The sequence below is a fragment of the Phascolarctos cinereus genome, unplaced genomic scaffold (genome assembly GCF_003287225.1).
Source record: "Phascolarctos cinereus isolate Bilbo 61053 unplaced genomic scaffold, phaCin_HiC Scaffold_4;HRSCAF=312, whole genome shotgun sequence".
Taxonomy (NCBI): domain Eukaryota; kingdom Metazoa; phylum Chordata; class Mammalia; order Diprotodontia; family Phascolarctidae; genus Phascolarctos; species Phascolarctos cinereus.
In genome coordinates, this window is record NW_027555847.1 from 401,243,346 (window position 1) to 401,252,238 (window position 8,893).

Here is an 8,893-nt window from a genome sequence, read left to right on the forward strand (position 1 = left end):
ATTAGCTTCCATTTGTTCCATTCTAAAATTTCTTCAGTGAACTTTTGGACCTCCTTCTCCATTTGGCCAATTCTTTTTTTTTTTAACTTTAGACTTTAGATTTATTTAGGATTATTTTATACAGGTTAAATAATATCTAGCTTAATCTAGAACAAGACAGTGAAACCCTGGCCCAAGTATATTTGTTTTAAATATTTAGCAAGAAGATATTAAACATGGAAGCTTTTCAGCTTGTGGAACTGAATGATCATCTACACAGGACATCCTTCAAAAGCTACAATTAAGGACTTTCCTAGTTTCTCAGCAATAGAAGCCCTGTTGAAATCTTCTGGTCTATTTGCTTGACATTTGTGTTTAATGCCTGGAAATTTCTCTTTGCATCCTTGGAGCTTGCATAGATCATTTTACTTTTGAGAGGGGCTAGTTCTGGTGCCCATAAAAAAAAAATCAATTCTTCTTTTCTTGATTCCTTTCTTTCAAAGCTTGCATCATATAAAGCATAGAGACAATCCTTTTCAGGAAGCATTCCCACAAAATGTTTGAAAGCATCAGTAATGCTTACACCGACATCTCCCACTAAGATCTCCTTGCCTTCTTCCACAATGATGCATTTTTGTCAGCACTGAGACAAAAGATAAGCTGCCTTCTTTCTTTTCTTCACTTTTTCTGGCGTGGAACATTTCCGAACCTTCATATCATAGAAAATGGGGCATACTTCATCAGCTACTTGCACTCCTGAGGTCATGTTTCCAAAGTGGAAGATCTGGAGCCCAATCTGGCCCCTCGGCGAGCGGGGGCAGGGAGGAGGGAGAGCTGGGGGTCTTGGCACTGCTATGGTCTAGAGTGCAAAGGAGTGTGTGCCCCTGGTAGTCTGAGGAAGGGAACAGCGAGAGATGGTAGTAAGGAGGTGACACTGAGGCCATGCGTGAGGCTGTTGAGGAGAGCAAGCCAATTCTTTTTTTTTCCAAGGCATTCTTCTCCTTATTGGCTTTTTGGGCCTCTTTTACCATTTCGCCTAGTCTATTTTTTAAGGTGTTATTTTCTTCAGTATTTGTGTGTGTGTGTGTGTGTGTGTGTGTGTGTGTGTGTATCTCCTTTACCAAGCTGTTGACTTGTTTTCATGATTTTCTTTCATCACTCTGACTTCTCTTCCCAATTTTTCCTCTACCTCTTTTACTTCATTTTAAAAATCCTTTTTGAGTTCTTCCATTGCCTGAGACCAATTCATATTTTTCTCGGAGGCTTTGGATGTATGAGTTTTGACTTGCTGTTTTCTTCTCAGTGTGTTTTTTGATCTTCCTTGTCACCATTGTTACTTTCTATAGTCAGAATTTTTCCATCATTTGCTCATGGTCCCAGCCTATTATGTGACTTTTAACTCTTTGTTAAGGCAGGGCTCTGCTTCCAGGGTTTTTGCGCAGCTATTTTCAGAGATACTTCTAGGAATATGTTTTAAGTACTTCCAAGTTTGTATGACCTAAGTAGAAGTATATACTACTTTCCTGGCCTGTGCTCTGATCTGTGAGTGACCACAAGCTCTGTTTTCTGTCCTGGACCTGTGAGTAGGATCCCTCCTCTACTGGTGGCCACAAGCTCTGCTGTGTTAATATTCCTCTTCCCCCTAAGACTGCCACCCAGCACTGTGACCCACATCTGAGTATGAGCAAAGCAACAGAGCTAAAAAGACCCCTGTAATCTCCTTCTGACCAGTTGTTCAACCTCCTTACCATCTGTGGGCTGAGAGCTCTAGAAGCATCTGTGGCTGCTGCCACTACCAATGCTGAATCAGTCACTCCCAAGGTCTGCTCCTGGTTTGCTATGGCTGGGGCTGTGCTGGCTCAGCCTGCACTGGACTGGGCTCCACACTTAAGTGCTTCAGACCCATCATGCTGACATTATCTTTGGTGTCTGTGGACTAATATGTTTGGAAACCACCTCTGCTGCTAGTGATTCAGTCACCCTGAGGCCTACGTCAGGTTTGCTGTGACCGGGGCTTTTTGGTGCAGATTCTTCTGGACTCCTCTCTCACTCATCCTGGTACATCAAAACTTTCCTGCTGACCTCTAATTTTGTCTTGGGCTGGAAATTTCACTGTCTTTTTGTGGTTTCTGCTGCTCTAGACTTTGTTTAGAGTCAATTTTTAAAAAGGTTTTTGGAGTGGTTTGGGGTAGAGCTCAGGGGAGTTTCCTACCTCTATTGAACCTTTAAAGTGAAGATTTCTGATTTTCTAAATATGTCAGATTTTATTAGGATATATTATATATCCATTATTGTCATTTTATTGTTCCAAAAGGGTATGTCAAGATGAGTATTACATAGCTATTAGTTCTTTGCATCTGTTTTATCAATGAGCTTTGATTTCATAATAACAGTAAGGTCCTTGACCTACACAAACACATTTAGAGCTTTCTCTTTGATACCTTTATATGTGTTTTGCCTAGAGAAGTCTAGTATATTGTTATTCCTATTTTAATTCTTATTGTTAATATTAATCTTACTCTCATATTTTTCACTGGTGCCAATAAGTCATAAATAACATATTCAGCCACAACCTTCCTTTTGATATATTTATGTTCACTGTCTTATGTCCTGAGGGAGACCAAAGTATTTAGAAGCATCTCTGTTGGTGGGTCCTCTGGCTTTATGCTCAAAGAATTTAGTCTCTTCTTTCCATAGTACATGTTAATATTTTTATATTTATCAAGTCAAAATGATATTTTTATATCAATGGAGAAAGATTTAACAAGATTAAGTCATTGTTAAATGTGTGCAATTGTTGTTTTTTGTTAAGCCATTTGGTTTGGCATCATCCATATACATTAAGTTTTGAATGTTTTTGTTTACTTCCTTTATTTTGCAAAATGCATTTTGTTTTATTTAGGATCTAGATAATGGATTTCAGGCCAAAAAACATGTCGGCCATAACCACTTTGCTGAAAAATTGTGCTTTATATGAATTGTCCTTGAAATTAAAATGATGATTGTTTTTTATGTATAATTTTTCATCTAGTTTTTGATACTCTAGTTTTCTCACTTTACAGGCATCTCATGATAAAAGAAGTATCATAATAAAAATGAGCAACACATTTTTTGGTTTTCTAATGCACATAAAAGTTATGTTTATACTACAGTGTATTCTAATAAGTGTATAATATCATTATTTCTAAAAACAATGTAAGACCTTAACTAAAAATATACTTTATTGCTAAAAAATGCTAATCATCATCTGACCCTTCAGTGAGTCATAATCTTTTTTGCTGGTGGAGGGTCTTGCCTCAGTGTTGATCGCTTTTGACTGATAATGGTCATTGTTTCTGAAGGTTGGGGTGGCTGCAGCAACTTCTTAAAATAAGAGAACAATGAAGTTTATTGCAATGATTAACTCTTCCTTTTATTTGAAAACTAACCCAGTGTAAGGTTATTAATTGGCCAAATTTCAATATTGTGTCTTAGAGAGGGAAGGAGAGGGAACAAGACAGGGACTGATTTGAGTAAAGAATATAAAGAATATAAAATATTTGACCTATTTTTGTGCTGGTATAGTTTTGTTTTGATAATAAACATTTGAAGCCTACTGTTAAAATGATATTAGAGGAGCAGAGCCAAGATGGCAGAGTAAAGGCAGCAATTCCCCTCCAAACAACCTTAAAATAACCCCTCAAATTGAATTTCAGAGGGGGAGAACCAAGAAAAGGTCAGGATGAAACATATTTCCAGCCCAAGGCAGCTTAAGGAGGAATCAAAGTTATCTATAGTTACATTAATTTTTTTTTGAAATCACTACTGATTAGAGAATTGCAAATAAAAACAACTCCGAGCTAACACCTCACACCTATCAGATTATCTAATATAACAGAAAGGGAAAAATGGTAAATGTTGGAGGGGATATGGAAAAATTGGAACACCACTGTGTTTGTGCTGTTGTGAAACAGTTAAACCATTTTAGTGAACAATTTGTTCCAAAGGGCTGTACAACTTTGTGTACTCTTTGACTAACAATACCACTACTAACTAGATCTGTGTCCCAAAGAGCTCAAAGTAAAAGGTAAATGACATATGTGTACAAAATTTTTATAGCAGCTGTTTTTGTGGTTATAGAGAAATAGAAATTTTATAGAATGTTTATCAGTTGGGGAATTGGCTGAACAAGCTGTAGTATATAATTGTTATGGAATACTATGTGATATAAGAACTGATGAGAAGGATGTTTGAAAAAAAAAACAGGAAGATTTATATGAACTGATGCAAAGTGAAGCAGACCTTAGAGGATGTTGTACATACTGTACAACATTGTATAAGATTGTATGATAATCACTTATGAATGACTTATCTGTACTGATCTTCAAGTTATAGAAAATTTGAACACCATATTGTTCATTTAAGGAGAACAAAAAACTCATAGAAAGGAATCTGAAAAACAAAAGTGCAATTTCCAAGAATTAATAATGAAAAATGCTATCTGCCTCCAGAGAAAGAACCAATAGAGTTTGAATGCAGATTGAAACATAGTTTTTTTAAACTTTCTTTATGGTTTTTTTTCTGTTTTATTTTGCAACATGGTTAATATGGAAATATATTTGCATTATTTCACATGTATAATCTATATCAAATTGCTTGCTTTCTCAAGGAGGTGGAATGATAAGGAAGGAGGGATAAAATTTACAACTCAGATTTTTTTAAAGAAGTGAATGTTAAATTGTTTTACATTTAATTGAGAAATACTTAACAAAATAAAAAAATATATATTCAAAACAATATTAGAATTCTTAATGAATAAAAATTAATTAGAGTTAGGGAGTAAAGTTACTTACGCCACATTTGAACCAAAAATTACATATAGCTAGCCCTGTAACTTTTCCAGTTTTACAAAAAAACTAGATTTACAGTCACTTTTATTGACATAGCCATCTTTATCCTTTATTAGATGAAAAATATTTCAACTATAATTCATTTAATGAAATTTCCTTTTTCTTTAAATTGGTCTTTTAGCCATATAAACAACCAGAACTCAGGGGTCCTCTTTTAGCTTTGAATTATTTACTTCTCATTCGTCTGTAGAATCATTTTTATTGAAGTTGAGCGAGTTATTCTGTTTTTGTTTTTGTTTTTTTGTCTTGTTTTGTTTGTTTTTGCTTCGAATTGTATCATTGTAGCCTTTCATCTTTGGCTTTAATTTGCTGATTAAAGGAAATGACAATTTCTGATACACTTTTGTTTTTCACATTCCTTTCTTTGAGGTTTGTGTTGCCTTAAATGGACAATATGGTGTTCAAGTTTTCTGTAATATGAAGCTATTGATGCAATTTTCCATTGCCTTTCTGCAGATCTTCAATAGCTCTCGTTGTTTATTCTTTGATGGTTCTAATATTATTTATTTGATTCTTATTATTGCAATACCTATTGTGTATATATGCACATATGCATATACGTGTATACATATGTGTATTGTGTACATATACATATATAAATGCATGCATACATATATGTATGATATGGTCATGTGCCAATCCTGCATCATTTTTTGTTTCTGACAAATATATGGAAGAATTCATTCAAGACATTTATAAAAATATAAACTTTATGTAATCATGCCATCAGACTCTGAAAGTACTTTTTGGTATTTGATATTCTCATGAAATTATGCTCACCTATTTTTTCATTGTAATTTGATATATTGGTCATATTTTATATTTGTTTATAGTTTATGGGATTTGTAAGAAGTGAAGATTTTCAATGACCTTAGTTTCTTCAACTGTTTTTCCATCAGATTTGAATACTTTTGCAATATTATTTTTTATTTTATGTAGTCTAAGCTTAAGGATGATAATTTTCTCTTAAAAAAATAATGATTCATCTACAATGGTCAGCAATTCTTTTTTGTGTGTCTTGGAATTGATGGGACAAATGACCAAAAAGGATTTAAAAGTCTTTTCCCATAACTGATGAGATCTTTTTACAATTTTCTTAAGTTTTAGTCCTGGCAATAAACAAACCATTAATATCTTCAAATAATTTCATATGCACTCATATTTTTCACTCATATGCACTGTAGCTGTCAGTACTTAACTTCACTAAAACACTTCATTGAGTGAACTATTGATTCCTTTTGCTTTTCACCTTTTCCTTGCCTTGCCTTGATTTTCCCTTTCTTTTGCAAAAGTTGTATCTTACTTTCTTGAGGAGCAAGAATTTTGTGAGTATCTGAGGATTCCTTCCATGTCTTCACAATGACTATTCATATTTCCAAGTTCCCACTGTAAATTACCCCAGCTGGCATTACCTTATTTCTGTTTTACTCCACATTGCCCACCCAACATGGACAAGTATTTCTGCTTAAAGGTAGCTGTCATCGTCATCATCATCATCATCCCCTCATCAAGAGTATCATTTTAATGTCTATGGTCAGGATTCTTCCTTGCATAAAATAATGCTATAGAATTTATTTAAATAGAGAATTACTGGTAGTTACAAAGACAAATAGTGACAAATAGGAAAGAGAAGCAGATCCGAAGCTGCCTTTGGTTACTGCTAATGCAAGACTATTTATCAGGATCCGGTTCAGTTCAAAGTTTAAAGGAAGTCAGCTTTCAATGAATTAATCTTCTGATTCTTTAATACCATGTAGATTTATGTAAAATAACCAATAATAACTAAAGTTTATAGCGTGGGATTTTATAATCATATATTAACCCCATCTTAGAGAGTTTATTATTATTATTATTGTTGTTGTTGTTGTTGCTGTTGTTATCCATGCTAATGATAATATATTATTGTGCCCAAACTATTGTGACCTCAATGAGGAAGATCTAACAGGAAGTAAAATCCCGGCCAGAGTCTCTGCAGTCTAGAATTTGGTACGCTGTATTTTTCTGTTACCTAAAAGAATATGATACACACAGAAATGTTTAGCATATAGCAATATAACTAGCTCAGTGAAGTGGGTGGGACACTAAGATCTCAGCATGGTTCCTGCTTGATTTATTACTTTGTACATTGAAACATCTTTTCAAAAGATTATCTTTCTGAAGACATTGAAATTATTTTCAGTTTATCATCACCATAAATGGCTCAGCTTCACAAATACTTAGACTTGTACATTTGGATTAATACTTAAATTCTTCCCCATTACACTGCCCATATTTAATCTTTCACCAAGATCTGATTGCATTTCCCCAGTGTTCTTTTTCTGTATCTTCATGCATTTCAGGCATTTACTTAGTGCTGACTGTGTAGCAGGCAATAGCAATACAAAGGCAAAAATGAAACAGACACTGCTTAAGAAGTTATATACTTGCTTCTTTCTTAAAAATTTCTGTATCCTGAATTTATTGCCTAACCATCTTGTATCTGCACCATCTTGACTCCTTACTAGACTGCCCTGCCCCTAGCTTCTCCTTACCACAGTGCATGTGGTATGCAAAATTATAAAAAAAAAACAATTCACCAAGCATCATGCTCATTGAATATATCTAATCATTCTTTTTCTCAAAAGTCACATGGTAAATATGCCAAAAAAAGAGTCAAGCCAGTCAACCCCTTTTTGGTGAAGATGTTGAGAAAAACAAAATGACTAAAAATCATCATGTTGGGTAGTTACTTTAGGAGTCACAAATTCAGCCAGAATGACCCGTGAGAGGTAAATGAGTCACCTGGTATTTGAACTGTCCAACCAGGCCTGCAGTAGCCCACCCATATAGCATACATTATCTAGATTAGATTTCCTTAAAACCATACTTTAAAAAAAATCAGAGTGGTGAAAATATGGACTCAGAGAGAAGGATTGAATTTTCCATTTGAGTTAGGGATAAGATAGTCATTAATATAAAGTGCTGGCAGAATGCTGCACTACTCTTAACCCTGAAGCTTTTCTCTGCTGTAACTAAGTTCCAGGAAAAGGAATTAATTTTAGAGGTAATATTTGGGTGTTAGTCTATAGTCAGCTACCTATAGCAGGTGTGAACATAAGGGCTATCCATTTCAAGGTGTTTCACATTCAGCCTGACTGATGATTAAAATAAGTTATAGAGAGATCAATTCTTGTTGAAAAGATCAAAATACAACCAACGGGGGGGGGGGGTCTGTCTATTCACCATACTGATGGAACATCGAGTTGCAACAGTTTTGAATACATTATTGACAACAACGATTATTTTAAAAATGTCAGGTATGTCAAACGTATTTGATACATTTTCTTATCTGAATCTCACAACAACCCTATGCATTATCTCCTACAAATTTAATTGTTCTAATTTTAAAGAATAGAAAAGAGAGGTTGAAAGAGCTTAAGACATTTTTCTGTGATAAAAAAGCTGTCAGAAGTGAGATTTGAGCCCATCCTATCTCTCTTCTCATTCTCTGCATTATCTCTCTGAACATACCCATGTTAGGAAGACAGATACTTTCAGTTCCATTTATGGGCAAAAGAAAAGGAGCGAGGTCCATGGGCCCAAATGTTTACAGTACAACTAAAAGTCAATAAGTTGTCAATGTAATTTAAGTTGAGCAAATAAATAAAAATAAATTGATCATTAAATAGTTTGATAGACCTTAACAAGACACTCGGGAATCACATGCCTTCTATACTATGAGTGTACAAGTGTAAAGTAACATGATTACAGTGTACACCTGCAGACCCTATTGCACCACTCAGGCTGTGTGTTTTACTGTAGGTCAGGGCTGTTAATCACTAGAAGGCCTCAGGGCAGCTACATGGAACCTTATTTATGGGCAAATCAAGAAACCGAAATACTGAACCGTGCCTGATTAGCTGCACTAATATGCTACTTGTGGCTAATTTCTGAGCTGCTTAACTCACAGGTGTTTGCCCTTGCCAATAAATCATTCTGTCCACCTCCTCTTTGCACTCTTACTCCTGCCATGCATATGTGGAGCC

The 8,893-nt window shown here is 34.8% G+C and overlaps 1 pseudogene; it reads right to left on the reverse strand.

Moving 5' to 3' along the window:
• Window positions 1–245: 245 nt before the first annotated feature.
• Window positions 246–745, reverse strand: LOC110199178 (destrin pseudogene; annotated as a pseudogene).
• Window positions 746–8,893: the final 8,148 nt, after the last annotated feature.